This window comes from Aethalodelphis obliquidens, unplaced genomic scaffold (assembly GCF_003676395.1).
Source record: "Aethalodelphis obliquidens isolate GAN/ISIS:26980383/991018 unplaced genomic scaffold, ASM367639v1 scaffold8, whole genome shotgun sequence".
In the NCBI taxonomy this organism is placed as follows: domain Eukaryota; kingdom Metazoa; phylum Chordata; class Mammalia; order Artiodactyla; family Delphinidae; genus Aethalodelphis; species Aethalodelphis obliquidens.
In genome coordinates this window covers 52389937-52415072 of record NW_020837952.1, presented here as the reverse complement: position 1 = coordinate 52415072, position 25136 = coordinate 52389937, and positions in this window count along the sequence as shown.

Below are 25136 nucleotides of genomic sequence, written 5' to 3'. Positions count from 1 at the left end.
CTGGTCCCAAGGTCGAAGGCCTTAACTTCCATCCTGTGCTGTTTTTCACCCACTTCTCAGATTAGAAAGTCATGGGCTGTGCCACTGAAGGATTGCAAATAATAGAAACTGACCCGGAAGCTGTATTAGTCAGCTAGGGCTGCCATACAGAGTACCACAGCCTGGGAGTGGCCGGGGAGCTTAAGCAACAGACATTTATGTTTTCACAGTCCCGGAGGCTGGAAGTCCAAGATCGAGGTGTTGGCAAGTTTGTTTTCTCCTGAGCCATGTCTCCTTGGCTTGTAGACGGCCATCTTCTCCCTGTGTCTTCACATGGTCTCTTCCTTCTGGGCATGTCTATGTTCTAATTTCCTCTTGGTACTTATAAGGACACCAGTCATACTGGATTAGGGCTCACTCTAATGACCTCATTTTAACTTAATTACCTCTTTCAAGATTCTATCTCCAAATACGGACACATTCTGAGGTCCTGGGGGCTAGGGACTTCAACATGGGAATTTTGCAGGGACATAGTTAAGCCCCTAACAGCTGCCTCAGTACAAAGGGAAATGTTGAAAAGATATTAGGGAAGGCATTGGGTAAATAACAGGTGGCTAGACCCACAGCATACGTAGGACCCACAGCACAGACGCACTACGTGAAGGGCGGTGGACTTGATCCCTGGCTAACCCCTCCCCACGAGCAAGTACCTGACGGGCTGAATCTGAGTCACATCTCTGGGACCCCTGAAGAAGCTGGGGCTGGGAGAGTGAGGATGGGTCCTTCAGAGTTCCACAGGGGCAGGGGCAGGTAGGTGCCAGTGCCTACCCACGCTGCCCGCCATGGGGGCATGCTGGAAAGGACTGGAGGGTGCTAATGTGAAGAAGAGTTGGATTCTGGACCACCCTCCTTACTCCCCTGCTCTCGCCCCCGAATAACAAATGTCTCCTCTATGCTGATTTGTCTTCCAAAGCCAGGTGCCACGTTCCTTAACAGCAACCGCCTGCGCTCCAGGAATGTGACACGCGGCAGGGGCGTCAGACTTATTTACTGAGCAAAACTATATGTTATGCCTCTGAAATACCTAACTTCATTGTATCCTCGCAGTTTCTCTGTAAGGAGGAACTGATACGTGGGAGGACCCAGAGGGAAGACAGATTAGGGGGTTCTTCCAAGATCCTTTTGTTGGTAAATGAATTCACTCATTCATTCAATCAGCAAATATTTAGTGAGTACCACTATGTCTTAGGCTTGATGCTAGGGGACCCAAAGGTGTCAAGCTAACATGTTCCCTGCCTTCCTGGAGACAGAGGCCAGCAGTGAGAAGGAATTCTAACTCTTGTCTGATTTCTGAAATTTCTGATTTCTGAAATTCTAACTCCTGTCTAATTTTTAAAAATTAAAATATAGTCGATTTACAATGCTGTGTTAGTTTCAGGTATATAGTGGAGTGATTCAGTTATACATATATATCTATTCTTTTTCAGATTCTTTTCCATTATAGGTTATTAAAAGATACTGAATATAGTCCCCCGTGCTATACAGTAGGTCCTAGTTGTTTATCTATTTTTTATATAGTAGTGTGTATCTGTTAATCTCAAACTCCTAATTTATCCCTCCCCCTCTCCCTTTCCCCTTTGGTAACCATAACTTTGCTTTCTGTGTCTGTGAGTCTATTTCTGTTCTGTAAATAAGTTCATCTGTATCATTTTTTTTAGATTCCACATATAAGTGATATCATGTAGTATTTGTCTTTCTCTTTCTGACTCACTTCACTTAGTATGATAAGCTCTAGGTGCATTCATGTTGCTGCAAATGGCATTAGTTCATTCTTTTTTTATGGCTGAGTAGTATTCCATTGTATACATATGAACCACATCTTTATCCATTCATCTGTCGATGCACACTTAGGCTGCCTCCATGTCTTGGCTGTTGTAAATAGTACTGCTATGAACATTGAGGTGCATGTATCTTTTTGAATTAGTTTTCATCTTTTCCAGATATATGCCCAGGAGTGGGATTGCTGGATCATATGCAAAAACCGGGCTTTTATCACCTATTTCATTATGACTTCTAAGAGCGTAGAACAATGTTCAGGCATTCATTTTCATTTCCATCTAGAGGAGTGACACAGAAGAGTGGTTAAGAGCATAGACTCTGAGCATTGATGCTGTGGGTTCAAATCTCAGCTCTGTTATTTACTAGCTGGGTAGCTTTGGGCAATTGACTTAAGCTCTCTGAACTTCGGTTTCATCATCTGTAACATAGTATACCATGCTATGATGATAGCAGTACCTACCTCATAGGATTTTTGAGGGAATTAAGGGAGATCATTTAAGTGGAGTTTAAACTGGGGGGATGTGAGAACCAGGAGAGAGGGCTCTATCTTAGGTGCCTAGAAGAGTGCCTAGCACTTGCTGAAAAAATGTCTGTTGAATGAAAGAATCCATACATTACCTGAGTGGGTAATGAATTCAACTGAATTCAACGTTCTTAAACTAAACACTTAAATCAAGGGAATGGCATCTCTTTATCTGGCTTCAGGAGCTGCCTGTCCCCTCAGTTTTCTGTTTTCTCGCATGGTGGTGGGACAACGAAAGAGCTGGGTTGAGTCTCAGGGTTTCCTCTGAACAGGACGGACTTTTTTGTGCTAACCTCTGCAGTCCGACCAGAGGCTCAGATCTTTCGTAATCATGTTCCTGCCCCAACTCTATTCCGCGGAGCACGAATATTCCTCCCCCTTAACTTGCCCCCTACCCCTCACATTCATCCTGACACTCAACCTGCCTGAATTCTATACTACCTCTCTAACTTATTATGTAGATCAGGCAAACTTCTGTAAAGAGCTAGAGTTGAAATAGTTTAGACTTTGCAAACCATACATTTTTGTTACAATTACTCAGCTCTGCCATTGTATCTCTGCAGCAGCTCTGGACAAGAAGGAAATGAGTGAGCATGGCTGTGTTTCAGTGCAACTCTGTTTACGGACACTGAAATTTGAATTTCATGTAGTTTTCACGAGTCATGAAGTATTATTCTTTTTCGATTTGGTTTCAACCATTTGAACATTCAGAAACCACTCTTAGCTCATGGACTGTACAAAAAACAGGCAGAGGGCTGTATTGGAGCCACAGGCCATAGTTTGGAGACCCCTGAGGTAGATGATGTTAGTTTCTCAGATGTCATTAGTATCCCCTGTGCTTCACCCATTATCCTAAATTCTTCCTGGTGAAGGAGGGTCGTAGCAGGTTGAGGTCCCAGGCAAGAATCCTCCCCTCTCAGCATCCAGACGGAGGGGGACCATGGGAATACTCATACATTTATAGTGTTGTATCTGCTACACTAAACGGATATTGTGTGCTCACACACACACTGACACACACACACACACACACACACACACACACATACACTCTAAAAGATTACCTTACAAAAATCTGCTATGCAACTACCTGCGTTTGACTGGGAGGGGACTCCCCTTTCTTCTCCTCCTTCCCTCCCCCCCCACCCCCTCCACTGGCCAGCCCTGGGATTCCATTCAGAGCAACAGGTAGGGATTGATTTAAAGAGAAAAGGGTTCTGAGTCAGCATTATCTGCTCACACCCTTTATGGGCCCAAGGCCTGGCTAGTTAATTTTATTTCTCTTACTGTCTCCACAATCAGGTCAGGAAACCAAGGCTGAGTGGGGATGAGCAGCCCGTGAGAGCTGAGCCAGGGACAAAGGAGACGAAATCCACACCCATCTTCCTCCTGGGCGCTCTGCAGGCCTCTACAAATTCCCAGGAGAGCTGAGCACAGGCATTCATAGGATTTGTTAACATAATGAGGCATAACAGCAGTAGCAAGAGCCCTGGGGAGGGAGAGAGGGTCCCACATTACATTTCTGTCACCTCCTCTGTGAGTCGGTGTCACGCGCGGCAGGTCTCGCGGCTTCTCTGGGGGTTTAAGCCATGAGTCTGGACGGCGTAACATCACCCACCTTAGTACTGGGAGTACAGTTTTCTCTTCTACACCACCACCACCCTTCTGGGTGTCAAGAACCTCGACGTTTGTTTTGGAGGGGCTTGCGAAAACACAGGGCTGTTGAAAAGAGGGATTTCCAAGCCGGAAGCTCTGGACGGGCTCAGCCAAGCCTCTGGGCATGCGCTGGCATCCTGCTGCTGTGTGGGGCCCATGTGCTGTCCGTGACTGAAGGATGGGGGATGGTCTGGGCTGTTGGCTTGACCCCCTGCAAGGCTCTGTGCCTCTGGGCATAGGGAGAGAATGGCAGCCGTCTCAGTGCTGCCCGGGTGTCCTCAATGTAGTCCAGGCCCCTTGACCATCTCCTGTAATTTTTTTAAAAAAATTAATGTATTTACTTTTGGCTGCGTTGGGTCTTCGTTGCTGCACACGGGCTTTCTGTAGTTGCGGTGCGCGGGCTTCTCATTGCGGTGGCTTCTCTTGTTGCAGAGCATGGGCTCTAGGCAAGCAGGCTTCAGTAGTTGTGGCTGGCAGACTCCAGAGCGCAGGCTCAGTAGTCATGGCACATGGGCTTACTTGCTCTGCAGCGTGTGGGATCTTCCAGGAACAGGGCTCGAACCCGTGTCCCCTGCATTGGCAGGCGGATTCTTAACCACGGCGCCACCAGGGAAGTCCCCTCCTGCAATTTTTAAAAGTTAAAGATATGACACTCATACAGATATAAGATGAACAAAGATTTTATTTAACTCAACTAATATAGGGACAGTAAGATATTAAAACCAGTTCACACACACAAGCACGCACCCCAAAGAGGAATGCTCGATGAAATAGCTAATAGATGCAAAATTAGTTAATATTCTACAGGGTAACAGTTCTCAAAACTTTTGATCTCAGGATCGCTTTACACCCTTAAAAATTGTGGAAGATCTCAAAGAACTTTTGTTTATGTGGGTTAGATCTACCAATATTTGCCGTATTAGAAATTAAGACTGAGAAAATTTAAAAACACGGGAGCATACCAACACGCACACATTCAATTAGCTGTCAGGGCAATGATAGTAACATCACAAGTCATATAGCTCCCCCCAAAAGTCCACTGTACACCTGTGAGAAAATGAGAGAAAAATAGGGAAATAATATTATTATGAAAATAGTTTTGATCTAACAGACTCCCTGAAAGCATCTTGGGCAATCCACAGATGGACCCAAATGACACATGAGTGAGCTTCACTGCTATTGGGCAATAAAATGGAATGGTTGAGGTTATTTTTTCCTTACTGGGTGGGAATCAATTATATCTCTACCAGATAAAATTCATTTTCATTGCCATGGACAAGAATCATTTGCATAAATATGTTTCCTACAACTTCTATAGAACTAAAAAATAGCCTCGTTGACTGAAATCTGTCCAAGGTGTTCATCCTGGTAGGAGCATGTAATCCCTTGAGATCTACTAGACAAAACCCAGAACTCCACTGGCAGGACACTTGACTTTGCTCATTTCCAAGTCTTTGCAAAATTTTATTTTATTTGTTTAAATCATTATAGAGGGTTTTCTATCCTTTGCTCATTTCCTGGCATGAGAGAGCCTTCTTCTGGTCTCCCGGGTGACAGGGTGTTTTGGCTCTGTTCTTTTTTCTGGTTTATTATTATGGTATAAGCAACATTGCCAGCTTCTCTTGGGTCTGTCTCCTTGGTTCTAAAGAGCTTACTGAGGAAGTAAAAGACTACAGTAAAAAGATCATCATAATCTTAATTATTCTCCAGGCAATGCCGAAGAGAAAAAGTGTAAGGATTAACATATTGAGAGCTGTTCTTGCTACAGCGTGATTCCGAGGAAGGTCCCATTGAAGTTTGATCTTCCAGGAGTTGTGGTGTTTTCAATGGGGCAGACAGAGCTGTCAGGAAGCAGCATTAGATGAAACTGCAAAATCTGGGCCACATTAATGTGTAAGTCATTTCTACCTCGAGTCTCAGCCTGATAAGGAAATTGTTCCTTGAGCCCTAGTCACAAGGCAAAAGGAAATATCTTGGTCACTAGGCCAGGATCACGGTTTGGAAGAGAAGTCTAAATCTCGTGGGGGCAGACTTGGGGGGCGTCTTGATGACTCCAGTTGGAAACATCTAGAAGATTGGTCTAAGGAGAAGAAGAGGCAGGGAAATCAGCAAAGATCTGTCGGGTGCAGGGCACCCTAGGTAAGATGGCTAGCCAGTTTTTGCATATACTGGGGTTGCGTTTGGCTATACAGGATAGAAAACCCTCTATAATGATTTAAACAAATAAAGGATTATTTGTCAAAGAGAACAAGTGCTCCAACTTGCTTCCCACGTAGACCTTACACCTTAATGCTTGTCACCTCATAGCTGCACAGTGGCTGCTGCATTCCCAGGAGTCTTCTGTAGGTTAGAATGGGGAAGAGACAAATGCAAAAAGGGATACACACCATCACATGCACACACACATGTATACACATGACTTCTCCTAGAAAGGAAAAGATCCCCTGGTACTGCTGTTACTTCTCACTGGCCAGAACCATTTAAAAGCTCCCCAGGCAGGTGGCAAAGAGATTGTTTTAGATTATCAACCTTTCTAATAGAGAAAGACAAGGAGAAATCAGTTATAAATACCCATTGCGTAGATAATTCAGTGTCCACTCCAGTCCCCTTGTGAGAAATGCAGGGGTGGGCAGACTTGACACCCAACTCCAGGTAAGGAACCAGGTGGGAAAGGGTGGGTCCTTAGTATGGCCCACAGGTCTCTGCCTCTGTTGATGCCCCTGCCTCCCCCTCCCCCCCATATACCTTCTTATGCAACCATACATATTGGTTTTTTATTTCCAAGTTTCTGAATGCTCCCCATTGTTTTATGCCTCCATGACTTTTCTCGTGCTCTCCTCTGTGCCTGGGTGCCTGCCCTGTCCCCCCTCCCCGTCCATGTGGTGCCCATGCCATGTGCCAGCCGTGAGGAATACCACAATAAACAAGACTATTAGAGGCCCCGCCCTAATGGAACATAGAGCTTAGTCTCCTTTGACTTATATCCTCCAGGAAGGGGCAGGACTAAGGATGGAGCCCATTTGTGATTGGCTGTGAGCAGCCTGTGGAGGTTAGTGTTATCATGTCCATTTTAGAGACAAGGAAACTGAGCCTTAGAGCCATTAAATGACTTCCCCAAGATCACAAAGCTTGAGTGTGATGGAGATGGGTTTGAACCTGGGTTTGCCTGACTTTAAAGTCCACGTTTTGTGCTACCTTATATATTGTGCTGCCTTCCCTTTTCAAAGGACAGCCCTTCATCTGTTTGGGAAGACTGCAGTCAAGTTCCCCATGAGTCTTTCTTCTCAGGAGATACGTCTCCATTCTAATTGCTCATCCTTCCCTAGGCTGAGTGTCTTCAAGGGCAGGGCCTGGGCCCTATTTAACTTGACATCTTTGGAATTAAGCACCTTGTCTGATGTAGAGTGAGAACCCAAGAAAGTTGGGTTTGAATCCCAGCTCCACCGAGACTGTTGACCTTGGGCAATCTGCTTAACCTCTATGGGCTCAGTGACCCCATCTAAAAAGTGAGCATCAGATGGAAAAATTTCTACTCTGGTGTCTAATAAGCCCTCCAAATGCTTTATTTGGAAGCAGAGGGCATGAGTTTGGGGGATCATTGCCATGGATGGCCAAGGCTCAAACTTAGTTCTGGCTCCTCGAGGTACTTGGCCATGTGACTTTCTCTGACTTTCAGCTCTGCAAAATGGGGACAAAATACCTACTCCAAGATATTGACAGGAGGATCAAAAATAACAACTGTTATATAATAATGAGACTGGCTACTACTCACTGAGCACGTACCATAGGCTGGGATCTCTGCTCAGCCCCTTCCTCACATTATGGCATGAAGACTTACAATAACACAGGAAGAAATGTATCATGATTATTCCCATTTTTCTGATGGAAAAAGAGAGGTTAGGTAACTTGCCCAAGGTTATACCGATGGTCCGGCCTGATTTGAACTCATGGTTGGTTCCGAAGACTTCACTCTTAAAAGGCTGCTATAAAGTGAAACCACGTAAATGCAAAGTGGTGTGAAATGCTAATCCAGGTGCCCAAAACAGGTGAGTGAGGCAATCAACAAACAAACCTGTCTTTTCCACCTTTTATCTCCTCCCACCTCCTATCTAGCAGAATGCCAGACATATGTCAGGCACACAGTGTTTATTAATAAACAACAACTAAATGAATGAATGGGCCTATACACTTTTGCATTCTTTTCTTACTGCCTGTTCATTCATTCCATGGTTACTTAGTAGGTGTCTAATGGGTGCAGGCTCTGTTCTAGAGGTGAGGGACGATCCCAGAGTGAGGAATAAAATAATTGCTCATGAAATAGTTTGCCGAACTTAGATGAAGAGAACACAGAGGACTTTCCCCCAATAGACATCACACACTGGAATCCTAGCCCAGCTCCGGAGAGTAGCTGAGGCTTTTGGAAAAACAGACCAGCTGTCTGCCTCGTTGATCGTGTCATTTGATGTGCTATGTCCTTCTCTGCTGTTCTCCAGACATTGCCAAGCAGAAAGGAGCTCCCCTGTTCAGAGAGCATCTCCCCTCCTTTCTCGCAGCCTTGCCTCAGCTCAGATGATCACCTCTAGCTGGTGGTACTGTGGTCAGTTGCCTGGGAGTTGACTGTGATGCTACTCTGGGAAGATTAGGACCCTGAGCAGGGACTGAACAGGAAGGAGCGGTGAATATTAAGCTGGAGAAAAGGCTGCTCTCTGACCAAGACCCTGGGACACCATTTACTACATCATAATGCATTTGGGGGTGTCCGTTTAATGTAAGACACTCAAAAATTTCTGTGAGATCTTAGCCAATTTGCTCCAACTGGCCAGGTCTCCGTTTTGCTCATCTTTCAAATGGGATAACAACACTTGCCCTAGCTTCCTGCTGGCCTTCCACTCCTCGAACTCAAGCTTTCCTGCCTTGGAGCCTTTGACCTGACTATGCTCTTCTCTCTTCTCCTTACATGGATGACTCCACTCCATCCTTAAGGTCTTGGCTGAAAAGTCGCCTTCTCAGAGAGGTCTAAAGGAGACTAGCCCTCCTAAATCTCCCAGTTACTCTCCATCGGATTACCCTCCTTATCATATGTGTCGCTTCTGAAATTATTTTCATTTCTTTATAAACATGTTCATTATTTATTCTCCATGAACTATCTTGTCCCTGCTGTGTCCCCAGGGCCTGGCCCAGTGCCCGGAACATAGTCAACACTCAATAAATATTTATTGGGTGAATCAAAAATAGGCAGTCAGGAAATTAGGTTGTTATAGCACCCACCAAGAGGGGCACTATAATCTAATGTCACACAATCACATAATCACTAAAGTGTAATCATGTATATCCAAACACGTTTGTTGCATTCTGTTGGTTAGAAGCAAGTCACAGGTTACAGCCACACTTGAGTTATTTTTTCTTATTTCCCCCATACTTTGTAATTCTTAGCTGTAGTGGGCTGAGTATCCCTGAGTAAGTACTATGTGTGAGAATAAATGGGTGGTGGGAATTGCCTGTTTCTGGGGAATGACAGTAATTTCCTAATGTCTAGGGGTCTAACCAATGTCTCAGTTGTTAAAGAGGTATGTCTAATTTCTATAAGTGCCATTTCCTCCTTGTTAGCCCAGAGGAATGAACTCATGGCCCAGCAGGGCCTAACCAGCAGCCTGAGGCTACCCGGCAACTGTGGTGTCCTGCCAGGAGGCATGGAACAGTTAGTAACTGTCACTGAAACCAAATGTAATGAATTAGACAGCTTGACTATTTGCATTTAATTTATCAAAATTATATCAAAAAACTGGGGCATGATGAAGGATTGCTGTCAAAAAGGAAAATAGGTGCAAATATGTCCTTAGGCACCTATGGAAGAAGGATTGGGAGGAAAATGGAACTCATCTCAGTTAAGCTCACTCTGTGTGCCAGGCGCGGTCCCAGCCTTCACAAGCACAGTCATTTAAATCTTATAAGCACTCTGTGAGCTAATGTAATATATTCATTTTTCAAATGAGGAAACGGAAGTTCAGAGAGGTTAAGTAACTTGTTCAAGGGCACACAGCTAATAAGTGGCAGGAATAAAACCTGGCTCTAGTGGACTCTAGGGCACCAGCATGAGCTCTCTTCACTTACCTTTATTATCTGCACAAATTTATACTGCTCGTCTACATGTAGATTTCAGCGCAGGGACCCACTACTGGGAAAAGCTTGGCTGGATCTGCCCTGGAGTGAGATTGGGCCAGGAAAGGGGAAGGCAAGAGGTGAGTACAACATTGCCTTCCTACCAGGACTTCTTACAACCCAAAGAGGAAGAGCAGAGAAGTAGCAGACAGCTTAGAGATCTTCCAGGTCAAGGCTTTGAAAGCTATCGATAAATCCTGATCTGTTTAGAGAATGCTTGAATTGTGTCTCCAAATTGTCCAATCTTTTCACTTTCTCCACTCCCACTGTCACCTTCATAGACCTCCATCACCTCTCTCCTATGGACAATTGTAACCTCATGGGTAGCCAGCTCCAGTCCTGTTTTTGTCTGATCCATTTTAAATAGTGTAGTTAATAAAATCTCTTTAAAACAGGTTAAACATTTAAATCGCCTGCTTGGAATGTTTTAAAGCCTTCTCTTTGCTTTTAGTACTATATCCAAAATTCTAGACATGATGTATGAGGCTCGCAAGGTTTGCCCTCTGTTTACCTCCCCGTTTCTTATCACTCCTTTCTTCCTCTTTCCAACTGAAAAGAACTTCTTTTTTTTCCATGCTCTCCCTGGCCTCAAGCATTCACTTGGTACAACTCTTGCTTTCCCTGTCTCTACATTCCAGATGAGGCTTACCTAAATAAACGTGTGTTTTTATCTGTCCAGTATTCCCTCTTCTAGAAAGTGCACCATAATTTTCCATTGAGGAACTCCCACTCTCAGACCATGTGGTTTGGTAGGAGTGAACCTGCACTTCAATTCCAAGGGTGGTCACATGACCCAGGCCTGACCAGTCAGTGCTCTGTATCTCCCCGGCTATGGTGAATCCACTCAGGAATTGTCTGTGAGCCTGGCCAATGAGCATAGCACTGGGGGTTCTCCTCCTAGAGCGGCTAAGCTGAAAGTACACAAAGCTGAAGATTCTGGGTCCTTCTTTACTAACCCCTGGAGAAAGCCTGCTTGAGAATGCAGCTCAGGCAGGAGATAGAACCCAGAGACAGGGACCATTTCTTGCACTGTCTTTTCAGCAACTAGAGCTAGATACGCCTGAAGCGTGAAACCCTACACTTTTCAGTTACGTGAACCAATACATTATTTGTTTTTCTTAGGCTATTTTGAAATCACTTGCATTCAGAAGGGACCTGCCTAATATACTCATCTTTCCAGTTACAGCTGAAAGCTCTTTATTCATGCCTTCTTTTACTTTTAAAGAAATTCTCCTTTATTTACAGACAAACTTCACAAGTCTGTTTCTTCAAGGTGACCTGACCTTGTGAGGAATGGAATCAGAACTAGATCCAGATCATTAGCATCTGGTCCTCCTTCCATCATACCCAGAGATCTTCTCCTTCTCTGACCTGACCTTCTGTATTCCCTGATGCCCACACAGACCCTCACTCTCCTCTCTTACTTTGGGAGACTCTGCTCTTCAAATATATTTCATGGAGATATCTTGGTGGTGGAAATTCTGGTGATGAATCAACGAGGATCACTGGTCATGACTTCTTTTACTTTTGAGCAGGTTTAAATATCACTGTTGGTTAATCAGTGAGTGATATTTACTGAGAGACTACTAGGCTCAATACCTACTAGTTCGAGGTACTGGAGATTCAACAGTGAGCAAATAGATAAAAAAATAAAAATTCCTGCCCTCAAGGAACATACATTCTAGCAGAGGAGAGAAGTAACAAACAAGAAAAATAAATAAAATATATAGTTTATTAACACTAGGGTTAAGGAAAAAATAAGCACATGGGGGATAAGAAATTCCAGCTCTGAGTGGGAGAGTAGGCAATGTAAATTTTGTACAGTGTGGTCAGGGACAACCTCACTGAGATGGAGACCTTTGAGCAAAACTCTGAAGGATTGTGAGGAAATGATCCATGTGACTCTCTGAGTTCCAGGCACAGGCAACAGCATTTTTAAAGACCTAGGTGAAAACACACTGGAGGTTACATACTCCTATAGTTATTATACTTTACTTTTGCAATCATAGGTATGTTAGATTATTAGATCTTATGTTACAAGTCTCTCCCTCTCCCTCTCCATCCCTCTCCCACTCTATCCTACTCTCTCCCTCTCCCTCACTCCATATTTTATTTTCTGAGTGCTTCAGTTTGGGTATTTTATATTGATGACTCTTTGAATTCACTGATTTGTTCTTCTACTGAATCCAGTTTATTGTTAAGTCCATTCACTGAATTCTTCATTTCAAACATTGTATTTTCAGGTGCTAGAATTTCCAATTAGTTCTTTTTTTATCAATATTTCCTTTATTTTCTAAAATTCCCTATCTGTCCACTTATTCTGCATATATTTTCTTCCAAAATTCTTTCACATGTTTATAATAATTATTTCAAATTCCTCATTTGCTCATTCTCATGTCTGGGTCATCTGCGGGTCTATCTATATTGGCTATCTTTTCTCTTGATTATGGGTCATATTTTCTTGCTTCTTTGCATGTCTTCTAATTTTTAATTGTATGTTGGATATCTTGATGAAAAGAACAGTAGAGACTGAACTAGAATCTATCTATCTATCTATCTATCTATCTATCTATCTATCTATCTATCTATTTTCCCCTCCCCTCGAGAGAGAGCACACCTTTTTCTCCATCAGGAAGCTAGGATGAGAGGCTGATGATTGAGAGTCCCCCATGACCAGGCTAAGCTGGACTAAGGTGAAACTTTAATTAGTTTTATTTTACCTCTGGTTTTAAATGAGATAACAGAGATCTCTCTTTGTCCTTCATCCCCAAATCCAGGTTCCTATGCTGCCACTGTTTAGAGACTGGTCCTTTGATATTATCAGAATATGAGCTAGGAGGGCTTTGGTTTGCAGTTTTTGTTCGTTTTAATTCATCTCTAGATTCAATCTAAGCACTGCACAAAACTGCAAGGTCCATCTCTGCTTTACAGCTCCGCCTCCACAGCTGCTTACTCAGCACAATTCCTGTGGAGGAGAACTGTTTGGCCAAGAGATTTACTATTGCATTTGGACTCTTCTAGATTCCAATCTGTCATGCCAGCCCACATGGTCACTAAAAGTTTGCTGGTTTATCCTTGTTTCAGCAAAGTTCCTCTGTCTATGGAAGGCCTACTTTTCTGCCTGCACGAACCCAGATCAGATAACCTACCACAGGTATCTTTCCTCACCAATGCGGGGCTTATTACTCTCTGGAATTTGGTTCATTTAAACTTCTCTGCGTCTACCACTCTTTGGTGACTTTATATGATGTTTTCTTCTGTTAATGATAGAAACAATTATCCTTTGCAACCTTGTGCATCCTAGCTGGCAGTGGCTCTCCTATGTTACCTTTCATAACAGCTATAACATTTGTGATTACTTATAAAATTCCTGGCTCCCCTGCCAGTCTGTAAGCATCATGAAGGCATAAACTGTATCCGATTTTTTCAGTGAGATACACCTACTACCTGACACATTGGGGTGCTCAGGTGTATCACTGTGATAGATGCTGGGGCAGTAAGTTGCGTAAGAGCACACTGAGCCTCCAGGCGCTCATGGTTGAGTGTGGGCCTGGGTCAGAGCACACCCATTTCTTCAACTGGAAAAGGAACATCAAAGCCCAGGTTTTCTGGGCTGTGTCTCCAGCTTCATTACGATTTAGGGAAACCATCACCTTTGTCATTGGACATGGAGGGGCCAAACATTCTTTCATCCATCTGGGCCTCCTTCTGTGATTCATCACTTAAGGGCTGCTCTTCTCTCTGGATGGAGGAATAATAGCCTGATGATGGAGGATGGGAGGCAAGTCTATGGGAAGACGGTCTGTCTTTCCCAGAACTTGTGAGTCTGAACTTGGAGAGAATCATAAGTATGGAAGAGGCTCTGCTGAGTGGAGACCACTGAAATTCAAGTTCAAGAGCCCCTGCTAGGGGAAACAAAGTCAAGATGAGGGAAGCACACACCTTCAGGCACCCAGGAGAGAGAGTTTTTACCCAATGTTTATCAACAACAAGAAGAAAACAGAAACTATTTTTTGGTACTCTCTGTTCTAGGCACTGTGCCTAACACTTCACATATATTGTTAACATCACCCTCTGAATCAGGTGTTCTTAAAATACCTACGTAGCAGGTGACAAGCTTGGGTTCAGATGGGTTAAATTGCTTGCCAAAATCACACAGCTAAGGAGTGGTGGAGCCAGGATAGGAAACCCAGGTATTTGATTCTAAAGCCTGCGATTTTCCAGCCCCCTCCATGTCACTGATTGTCCACCTCTTCTGTGCCAGCCCCTATCAATGCCCTTTACCAACATTATTTCTAATCCTTGAAACTGGATAATATACCATTATAGACAAGGATACTGAGGTTCAGAAAAGGTAAGGAATTTGTTGTCACATATCATATGTGCAGGAGTAGAGATCTGATCCTGAGTCAGTGTGATCAAAACCAAGAGCTTTTCCCTCTGACCTGGATGCGTCTCATCTCCCCGTATTCATCTGCATCCCTGCCCCGCGCTGCTTCATGCTCCAGGAGTCTGCTCCTCTGGACTCTGCACCTGCAGGGCTCTTGACCTTTGACTTCTGGTTGGGTTCAGCCAGTGTAGGCGTTGGAGGCTGGGAGGAAGGGAGGTTGGTGTCTGAATGCTTTCTGCTCCTCTCCGCTTTGCTGTGGTTTTGCAGTCGATATAGGTGGGCCCCTTTCCAGCTCCAGCTCTCAAATGGACTCTGATAGTAACTTTCTCTCCCCTTGACCTTTCGGGCTTAGGAGTGCTCCCAGCTTCCTGCCGTTGCTGGTCCCTTGGTGCTTAACATTCTCTGTTGGATTCTCTGAATCCTGCCCACCCCTGTATGCCCACCCTAGTCCCTTCATTAAAAATCTCTTCAGAACACCGGCTGAGTGAGTTTCTGTTTCCTGCCAAGAGGCTGACTGATATAATTTCTCATGAGGGATCCAAAATTCAGGAATAAGATTTCAAAAGCTAGCTTGGCTCGGAGACCATTTTGAGAAAATGTTCGCTTCCTTCCAGAAACCCAGTTCCTATCCTGGCTTCATCCTATTGTGCCCTTTGCAGGACTCTGTGGTTAGACTCCAGCCTCTCGACACCAGCCAAGCACCTGTGCCCGGGGTTGGTGAACGTGTGGCATTTCGGACATCTGTGGCTGGAGCCGCCGTGTTGCTGCACTTGGGTGGCATGACCATCGTGGCAGCTGAAAGAAGATACAATCTAATTAGGCTCATTCTGGGGGTTGGTGGGAAGGAGAGGGACAGATGTCTCTTCCTTGTAGCTGTGGGAGCTGTTCCTGCTCGGGGGATGATGTCTGAGTGGGATCTTCTGGTGGGACCTTCAGGAGAGCAACTTTCCAGCCTGTCTGGGCCAAGACATGGGAAGATTTGGCCAAAGATTCCATCCTGGGGAGGGAGCCCTTGCTCTCCATCACGGAGACCTGGGTTTCTCTTCTTGTCTCTGCCTTCTGCCTTGCCAGGTGGGTTTGATAATTTTCGGGCATCCAGCAGGTTAGGGATGGAGAGCAGGTGGAGTGGGAACCTGCAGTGAATCCAACCAGTGATGGGAGCTTCTTGGCAGGCAGTGGGTACTCTCTCTCAGTTGGCTGAGAAAAGGAAGGGGAAGGAAGTGACATTTGTACAAGGTTGTACAAGGTTGTACAAGTACCACTGATAGACACTTCTTGGTTGTCTCATGTGGTCCTCATCACAACCTCTGAGATAGGTGGTGGTGTTACTTTACAGTTGACTTCACTTAGGCTCAGAGAGGTTATGTGACCTGCTTAAGGTCACATAGCTCAAAGTGGCAGGGCCAGGACGGTGAGCACAGGTCTTTGTACTATCCCCTCCAAATACACCTCTGCAGGTCAGGTCACTCTGCGATGATGAGGACCAACTGGCAAAGTTTCTTGCAGCCCTACCTTCTTCTTACCTGTATCTCCCTGGTGCACAGTACGCTGCAGATGGCAAGCAGCGAGCACTCCATCAATTCCTCGAGTCCTAGGAGTCTGAGTCCTTAGAGATCATCTGGTGTAACCCCCACCCGTGATGTCCAGAGAAGGTGACCAAGGCCAGAGAGATGGAGAGATGCGTTGGAGGTCACACAGAGCACTGAGGTTGAACAGAGCCCCACAGAGTGTCCCTATAATACCAAGTGTGATGAGCCCCCTCCCTCCCTCTGTTGAGCCAGGCTCCATCTGTTCTTTGTCCAGACCTGAAGCTCTTCTCTCTGCTTTCAGTAAACACCTCCAGGCTACAGAGGTACACACAGGTACCTATTGAAAATGATCCCAGATCCAGGTTTCCATCAATTTCAACTGTGGGAGGATAGGCCAATGGGCCTTGTGCCCCATTGTCTGGGATGGAATTTTTCATTGGTTTAGAAGACATTTGAATCCTGGAAACTTCAGTTTCTGGAGCTACAAAATGAGAATAATGGTACTTGCTTCAGAGAGCTGTCGTGAAGATCAAAGAGAGAATGGCTTTGTTAAGACTGAAAACTTAAAAAAATATTCAACCAATGTGAGAAGCTGTGGTGACACCAAAATACCTGTATAGGAAGAGTTAGGGACACAGCGTAATTATGCAGGGCAACAGGGCAAATTGTTTTGAAGCTTGTTTGCAGAGGAAATAGTTTTCTTTTCAGAAAATCCACATTTTTTTTTTCTGGTGTCTTTGCTGGGTGGTTGATGGAGGTTGTAGGGGAGTTAAAAGCCCCTCAAGCCACCCTGTGGTGCCCTATTGGTTATTATAGTGATATTACTGGTAATATGGAACGGGCTTCCATATCTTGTGGGACCCAGCAGTAGTCTTAATATTAATTCTAGAATTGCAGTGTCCAGTATGATAGCTACTAGCCACAGGTGGCCATTTAAATTGAAATCTATCAAACTTATATAAAATTAACAATTCAATTCCTTATCACATTCCACCACATTTCAAGTGTCAACAGCCACATGTGGTTGGGGGCTGCCATATTGGATGGCACAGATTTTCAATATTTCTATCATTGCAGAAACTTCTACTGAACAGTACTGTTCTAGAAGACCTGACAACGCCAAAGCTAACAAAGTTATCATAATCCATCTAGTCTGATTCCAAGTTTCACCGAGAAACCGAGAAAGGAAGTGAGGCCCAGAGAAATACAATCGTCCTGGGATCCAGTGTGGTAAAGTGCTCGGGTAGTGACTTAAGGATCTTAAATGATCAACAGACACTCTGGGTGTTGGGTCCAGCAGCTCAGGTTATTTCTGGAAGGTGAGGGAGTTCCCTCCTGCTGAATCCTTAGAGAGTCAGAATGGGTGTAGATGGGGCTGGGAGAGGTAGCCATTCTGGGTGGTCAGAACAAGAAGGTAGTTTGTGTGCTCAGACTACTGGTTGTAGATGGTTACCCTCATGATGGTGGCTGCCATCTGCTTTCTCAGAGCTTGCCAAGAATCCCTGGTATACTTCTGTAACTCCGAGATTCCTGGCTTTTAAGCTCCACAAATCAGATGGCTGGCCAACCAAAGCTGGGCTTCACTCTTACTCTGGCAGGAAAATATGGAGGCGCCGGAGTCATACAGACCTGGGGTCGGATCTGTGGTCCACTACCTGTGGATTGTGAAACCATGGGCCAGCCGTTTGAATCTCGGTTTCCTCACCTATAATATGAGAGTAGTACTAACAGTTGTTTCATCTTTGGGTTGTTGAAAGATTTCTATCAGACTATGCCTGTGGGAGTGTTTAGCACAGAGCCTAACTCCAATGAGTGCCCAATAACTGTTAGCTCTTCTCAGAGGTGATTTAATTGCCAAGACTTCCCAAGATGCCAAAATCCGATTGTTATCCAAGTTATGCCATCTCGATCTGAAACAAATGCAGAAATCAGTTGCAGGGCTTAACATGTTATGCCTTCATCTTGACTTTTTCATGTTGAAAAGATTCCCGTGGCTCCAGCTGGCAACTGTGAGGAAGCACCTCTTCAGCCCTCTCGGGGTAATTAACACGCAGCTTTGGGGAAGGGATAGGTTGGGGAAACCTTTAGTCTGTCTGGATGGTGGACCTGAGAAGGGGTTATCTATTTGGGGTCAGGGCTCCCGCAAGGCTCCAAAGCTCACCTACCTCTTATCTCTGGTCCATAACTAGCAACAACATCATCTAACGGTGGTTTTGAGACTGAGTCCAGATACTCTTATCCTCACACCCCCCCACGAATCTGCTGTAATCACTAGAGCATGCTGTTTCCCAGCCCAAGGCTTCAGAGAGAAGCAGTGAAAGAGGAGATACATTTCCATCTGTGGGGACACGGGCCACACCACTCCGATTGAAGGCTCTTGCCAACCAAAGTCAGAGAGGACACGTGTGTGCATTAACACCCACAGATGGACAGATCACTCAAGCCCTGAGAAATGCAAATCTCAGGCAAATCCATCCACAAGCAGGATGGAGGATTAGGCAGGTGGACTGGGGTTGGGGGGGCATTATGGAAGGAAAGAAATTCCAGAAGCAGCAGCCCTCTAAGAGGTGATGATCTGCCCACACGTTGAGAGTTCTAGGACCTGTCCTTCATTCTAGGGGGCCTGGGAAATTATATTTTATAACAAGGGATTTTTATTCTATGTTATTTTCATTTATTTATTTATTTATTTATTTATTTATTTATTTATTTATTTATTTATTTATTTGCGGTACGTGGGCCTCTCACTGTTGTGGCCTCTCCCGTTGCAGAGCACAGGCTCCGGACGCTCAGGCTCAGCGGCCATGGCTTACGGGCCCAGCCGCTCCGCGGCATGTGGGATCTTCCCGGAATGGGGCACGAACCCGTGTCCCCTGCATCGGCAGGTGGACTGTCAACCACTGCGCCACCAGGGAAGCCCACTATATTATTTTTGAACATCTTTATTGGAGCATAACTGCTTTACAATATTGTGTTAGTTTCTGCTGTATTACAAAGTGAATCAGCTATATGTATACATATATCCCCATATCCCTTCCCTCTTGCGTCTCCCTACCACCCTCCCTATCCCACCCCTCTAGGTGGTTACAAAGCACCAAGCTGATCTCCCTGTGCTATGCGGCTGCTTCCCACTAGCTATTTTAAATTTGGTAGTGGAGATATGTCAGTGCTACTCTCTTACTTCGTCCCAGCTTACCCTTCCCCTTCCGTGTGTCCTCAAGTCCATTCACTATGTCTGCTTCTTTATTCCTGTCCTCCCTCTAGGTTCATCAGTCCAGTTTTTTTTTAGATTCTTTATATATGCGTTAGCATACGGTATTTGTTTTTCTCTTTCTGACTTATTTCACTCTGTATGACAGACTCTAGGTCCATCCACCTCACTACAAATAACTCAATTTTGTTTCTTTTTACGGCTGAGTAATATTCCATTGTATATATGAGCCACATCTTCTTTATCCATTCATCTGTTGATGGACACTTAGGTTGCTTCCATGTCCTGGCTATTATAAATAGTGCTGCAATGAACATTGTGATACATGTCTCTTTAAGAATTATGGTTTTCTCAGGGTATATGTCCAGTAGTAGGATTGCTGGGTCATATGGTAGTTTTATTTTTAGTTTTTTAAGGAACCTCCATACTGTTCTCCTTAGTGGCTATATCAGTTTACATTCCCACCAACAGTGCAGGAGGGTTCCCTTTTCTCCACACCCTCTCCAGCATTTATTGTTTGTAGATTTTTGATGATGGCCATTCTAACAGGTGTGAGGTATTTCCTCATTGTGGTTTTGATTTGCATTTCTCTAATGATTAGTGATGTTAGCATCCTTTCATGTATTTGTTGGCAATCTGCATATCTTCTTTGGAAAAATGTCTAAGTCTTCTCCCATTTTTGGATTGAGTTGTTAGTTTTTTTGATATTGAACTGCATAAGCTGTTTGTATATTTTGGAGATTAATCCTTTGTCAGTTGCTTCGTTTGCAAATATTTTCTCCCATTCTGAGGGTTGTTTTTTCGTCTTGTTTATGGTTTCCTTTGCTGTGCAAAAGCTTCTAAGTTTCATTAGGCCCCATTTGCTCATTTTTGTTTTTATTTCCATTTCTCTAGGAGGTGGGTCAAAAAGGATCTTGCTGTGATTTATGTCAGAGAGTATTTTGCCTGTGTTTTCCTATAAGAGTTTTATAGTGTCTGGCCTTATTTAGGTCTTTAATCCATTTTGAGCTTACTTTTGTGTATGGTGTTAGGAAGTGTTCTAATTTCATTCTTTTACTTGTAGCTGCCCAGTTTTCCCAGCACCACTTATTGAAGATGCTGTCTTTTCTCCATTGTATATTCTTGCCTCCTTTATCAAAGATAAGATGACCATGTGTGCATGGGTTTATCTCTGGGCTTTCTATCCTGTTCCATTGATCTATATTTCTGTTTTTGTGCCAGTACCATACTGTCTTGATTACTGTAGCTTTGTAGTATAGTCTGAAGTCAGGGAACCTGATTCCTCTAGCTCCGTTTTTCTTTCTCAATATTGCTTTGGCTATTCGGGGTCTTTTGTGTTTCCATACAAATTGTGAAAATTTTTTTACTGGTTCTGTGAAAAATGCCACTGGTAGTTTGATAGGGATTGCATTGAATCTATAGGTTGCTTTGGGTAGTATAGTCATTTTCACAGTGTTGATTCTTCCAACCGAAGGACATGGTATATCTCTCCATCTGTTTGTATCATCTTTAATTTCTTTCATCAGTGTCTTATAGTTTTCTGAATACAAGGCTCTTGTCTCCTTAGTTAGGTTTATTCCTAGATATTTAATTTATTTTGTTGCAATGATAAATGGGAGTGTTTCCTAAATTTCTCTCTCAGATTTTTCATCATTAGTATATAGGAATGAAAGAGATTTCTGTGCATTAATTTTTTTTTACATCTTTATTGGAGTATAATTGCTTTACAATGGAGTGTTAGCTTCTGCTTTATAACAAAATGAATCAGTTATACATATACATATATTCCCACATCTCTTCCCTCTTGCGTCTCCCTCCCTCCCACCCTCCCTATCCCACCCCTACAGGCGGTCACAAAGCACCGAGCTGATCTCGCTGTGCTATGCGGCTGCTCTCCACTGACTATCTACCTTACGTTTGGTAGTGTATATATGTCCATGCCTCTCTCTCGCTTTGTCACAGCTTACCCTTCCCCCTCCCCATATCCTCAAGTCCATTCTCTAGTAGGTCTGTGTCTTTATTCCTGTCTTACGCCTAGGTTCTTCATGATATTTTTTTTCTTAAATTCCATATATATGTGTTAGCATATGGTTTTTGACTTTCTCTTTCTGACTTACTTCACTCTGTATGACAGACTCTAGGTCTATCCACCTCATTACAAATAGCTCAATTTCGTTTCTTTTTATGGCTGAGTAATATTCCATTGTATATATGTGCCACATCTTCTTTATCCATTCATCCGATGATGGACACTTAGGTTGTGCCCATCTCTGGGCTATTGTAAATAGAGCTGCAATGAACATTCTGGTACATGACTCTTTTTGAATTATGGTTTTCTCAGGGTGTATGCCCAGTAGTGGGGTTACTAGGTCATATGGTAGTTCTATTTTTAGTTTTTTAAGGAACGTCCATACTGTTCTCCATAGTGGCTGTACCAATTCACATTCCCACCAGCAGTGCAAGACTGTTCCCTTTTCTCCACAACCTCTCCAGCATTTATTGTTTCCAGATTTTTTTGATGATGGCCATTCTGACTGGTGTGAGATGATATCTCATTGTAGTTTCGATTTGCATTTCTCTAATGATTAATGATGTTGAGCATTCTTTCATGTGTTTGTTGGCAATCTGTATATCTTCTTTGGAGAAATGTCTATTTAGGTCTTCTGCCCATTTTTGGATTGGGTTGTTTGGTTTTTTGTTATTGAGCTGCATGAGCTGCTTATAAATTTTGGAGATTAATCCTTTGTCAGTTGCTTCATTTACAAATATTTTCTGCCATTCTGATGGCTTTTGCTTGTTGGAAGATTTTTAATCACAGTTTCAATTTCAGTGCTTGTGATTGGTCTGTTCATATTTTCTATTTCTTCCTGATTCAGTCTTGGCAGGTTGTGCATTTCTAAGAATTTGTCCATTTCTTCCAGGTTGTCCATTTTATTGGCATAGAGTTGCTTGTAGTAATCTCTCATGATCTTTTGTATTTCTGCAGTGTCAGTTGTTACTTCTCCTTTTTCATTTCTAATTCTATTGATTTGAGTCTTCTCCCTTTTTTTTCTTGATGAGTCTGGCTAATTGTTTATCAATTTTGTTTATCTTCTGAAAGATCCAGCTTTTAGTTTTATTGATCTTTGCTACTGTTTCCTTCATTTCTTTTTCATTTATTTCTGATCTGATTTTTATGAATTTTTTTCCTTCTGCTAACTTTGAGGTTTTTTTGTTCTTCTTTCTCTAATTCCTTTTGGTGCAAGGTTAGGTTGTTTATTTGAGATGTTTCCTGTTTCTTAAGGTAGGATTGTATTGCTATAAAATTCCCTCTTAGAACTGCTTTTGCTGCATCCCATAGGTTTTGGGTCGTTGTGTCTCCATTGTCATTTGTTTCTAGGTATTTTTTTATTTCTTCAGTGATCACTTCGTTATTAAGTAGTGTATTGTTTAGCCTCCATGTGTTTGTATTTTTTACAGATATTTTCCTGTAATTGATATCTAGTCTCATAGCGTTGTGGTCAGAAAAGATACTTGATACGATTTCAATTTTCTTAAATTTACCAAGGCTTGATTTGTGACCCAAGATATGATCTATCCTGTAGAATGTTCCATGAGCACTTGAGAAAAATGTGTATTCTGTTGTTTTTGGATGGAACGTCCTATAAATATCCATTAAGTCCATCTTGTTTAATGTATCATTTAAAGCTTGTGTTTCCTTATTTATTTTCATTTTGGATGATCTGTCCATTGGTGAAAGTGGGGTGTTAAAGTCCCCTACTATGAATGTGTTACTGTTGATTTCCCCTTTTATGGCTGTTAGTATTTGCCTTATGCATTGAGGTGCTCCTATGTTGGGTGCATAAATATTTACCATTGTTATATCTTCTTCTTGGATCGATCCCTTGATTACGATCCCTTGATTATTATGTAGTGTCCTTCTTTGTCTCTTCTAATAGTCTTTATTTTAAAGTCTATTTTGTCTGATATGAGAATTGCTACTCCAGCTTTCTTTTGGTTTCCATTTGCATGGAATATCTTTTTCTATCCCCTTACTTTCAGTCTGTACGTGTCTCTAGTTCTGAAGTGGGTCTCTTGTAGACAGCATATATATGGGTCTTGTCTTTGTATCCATTCAGCCAGTCTGTGTCTTTTGGTGGGAGCATTTAGTCCATTTACATTTAAGGTAATTATTGATATGTATATTCCTATTCCCATTTTCTTAATTGTTTTGGGTTCGTTATTGTAGCTCTTTTCCTTCTCTTGTGTTTCTTCCCTAGAGAAGTTCCTTTAGCAGTTGTTGTAAAGCTGGTTTGGTGGTGCTGAACTCTCTCAGCTTTTGCTTGTCTGTAAAGATTTTAATTTCTCTGTCAAATCTGAATGAGATCCTTTCTGGGTAGAGTAATTTTGGTTGCAGGTTTTTCTCCATCAGTTTAAATATGTCCTGCCAGTCCCTTCTGGCTTGCAGAGTTTCTGCTGAAAGGTTAGTGGTTAACCTTATGGGGATTCCCTTGTGTGTTATTTGTTGTTTTTCACTTGCTGCTTTTAATATGTTTTCTTTGTATTTAATTTTTGACAGTTCGATTAATATGTGTCTTGGCGTATTTCTCCTTGGATTTATCCTGTATGGGACTCTCTGTGCTTCCTCGACTTGATTAACCATTTCCTTTCCCATATTAGGGAAGTTTTCAACTATAATCTCTTCAAATATTTTCTCAGTCCCTTTCTTTTTCTCTTCTTCTTCTGGAACCCCTATAATTCGAATGTTGGTGCGTTTAATGTTGTCCCAGAGGTCTCTGAGACTGTCCTCAGTTCTTTTCATTCTTTTTTCTTTATTCTGCTCTGCAGTAGTTATTTCCACTATTCTATCTTTCAGGTCACTTATCCGTTCTTCTGCCTCAGTTATTCTGCTATTGATCCCATCGAGAGTATTTTTAATTTCATTTATTGTGTTGTTCATCATTGCTTGTTTGCTCTTTAGTTCTTCTTGGTCCTTGTTAAATGTTTCTTGCATTTTGTCTATTCTATTTCCAAGATTTTGGTACATCCTTACTATCATTATTCTGAATTCTTTTCCAGGTAGACTGCCTATTTCCTCTTCATTTGTTAGGTGTGGTGGGTTTTTATCTTGCTCCTTCATCTGCTGTGTGTTTTTCTGTCTTCTCATTTTGCTTATCTTACTGTGTTTGGGGGTCTCCTTTTTGCAGGCTGCAGGTTCGTAGTTCCCTTTGTTTTTGGTGTCTGTCCCTAGTGGCTAAGATTGCTTCAGTGTGTTGTGTAGGCTTCCTGGTGGAGGGGACTAGTGCCTGTGTTCTGGTGGATGAGGGTGGATCTTTTCTTTCTGGTGGGCAGCTCCACGTCTGGTGGTGTGTTTTGGGGTGTCTGTGGACTTATTATGATTTTAGGCAGCCTCTCTGCTAATGGGTGGGGTTGTGTTCCTGTCTTGCTAGTTGTTTGGCATAGGGTGTCCAGCACTGTAGCTTGCTGGTCGTTGAGTGAAGCTGGGTGTTGGTGTTGAGATGGAGATCTCTGGGAGAGTTTCGCTGTTTGATATTACGTGGAGCTGGGAGGTCTCTTGTGGACCAGTGTCCTGAAGTTGGCTCTCCCACCTCAGAGGCACAGCACTGACTCCTGGCTGCAGCACCAAGAGCCTTTCATTCACATGGCTCAGAATAAAAGGGAGAAAAAGTAGAAAGAACAAATTAGTAGAAGTAGAAAGAAAGAAAGAAAGGAGGCAGGGAGGGAGGGAGGGAGGAAGGACGGAGGGAAGGAAGGAAAGAAAGAAAGAAGATAAAGTAAAATAAAATAAAGTACGATAAAATAAAATAAAGTTATTAAAATAAAAAATATTAAGAAAAAAAATTTTTTTAA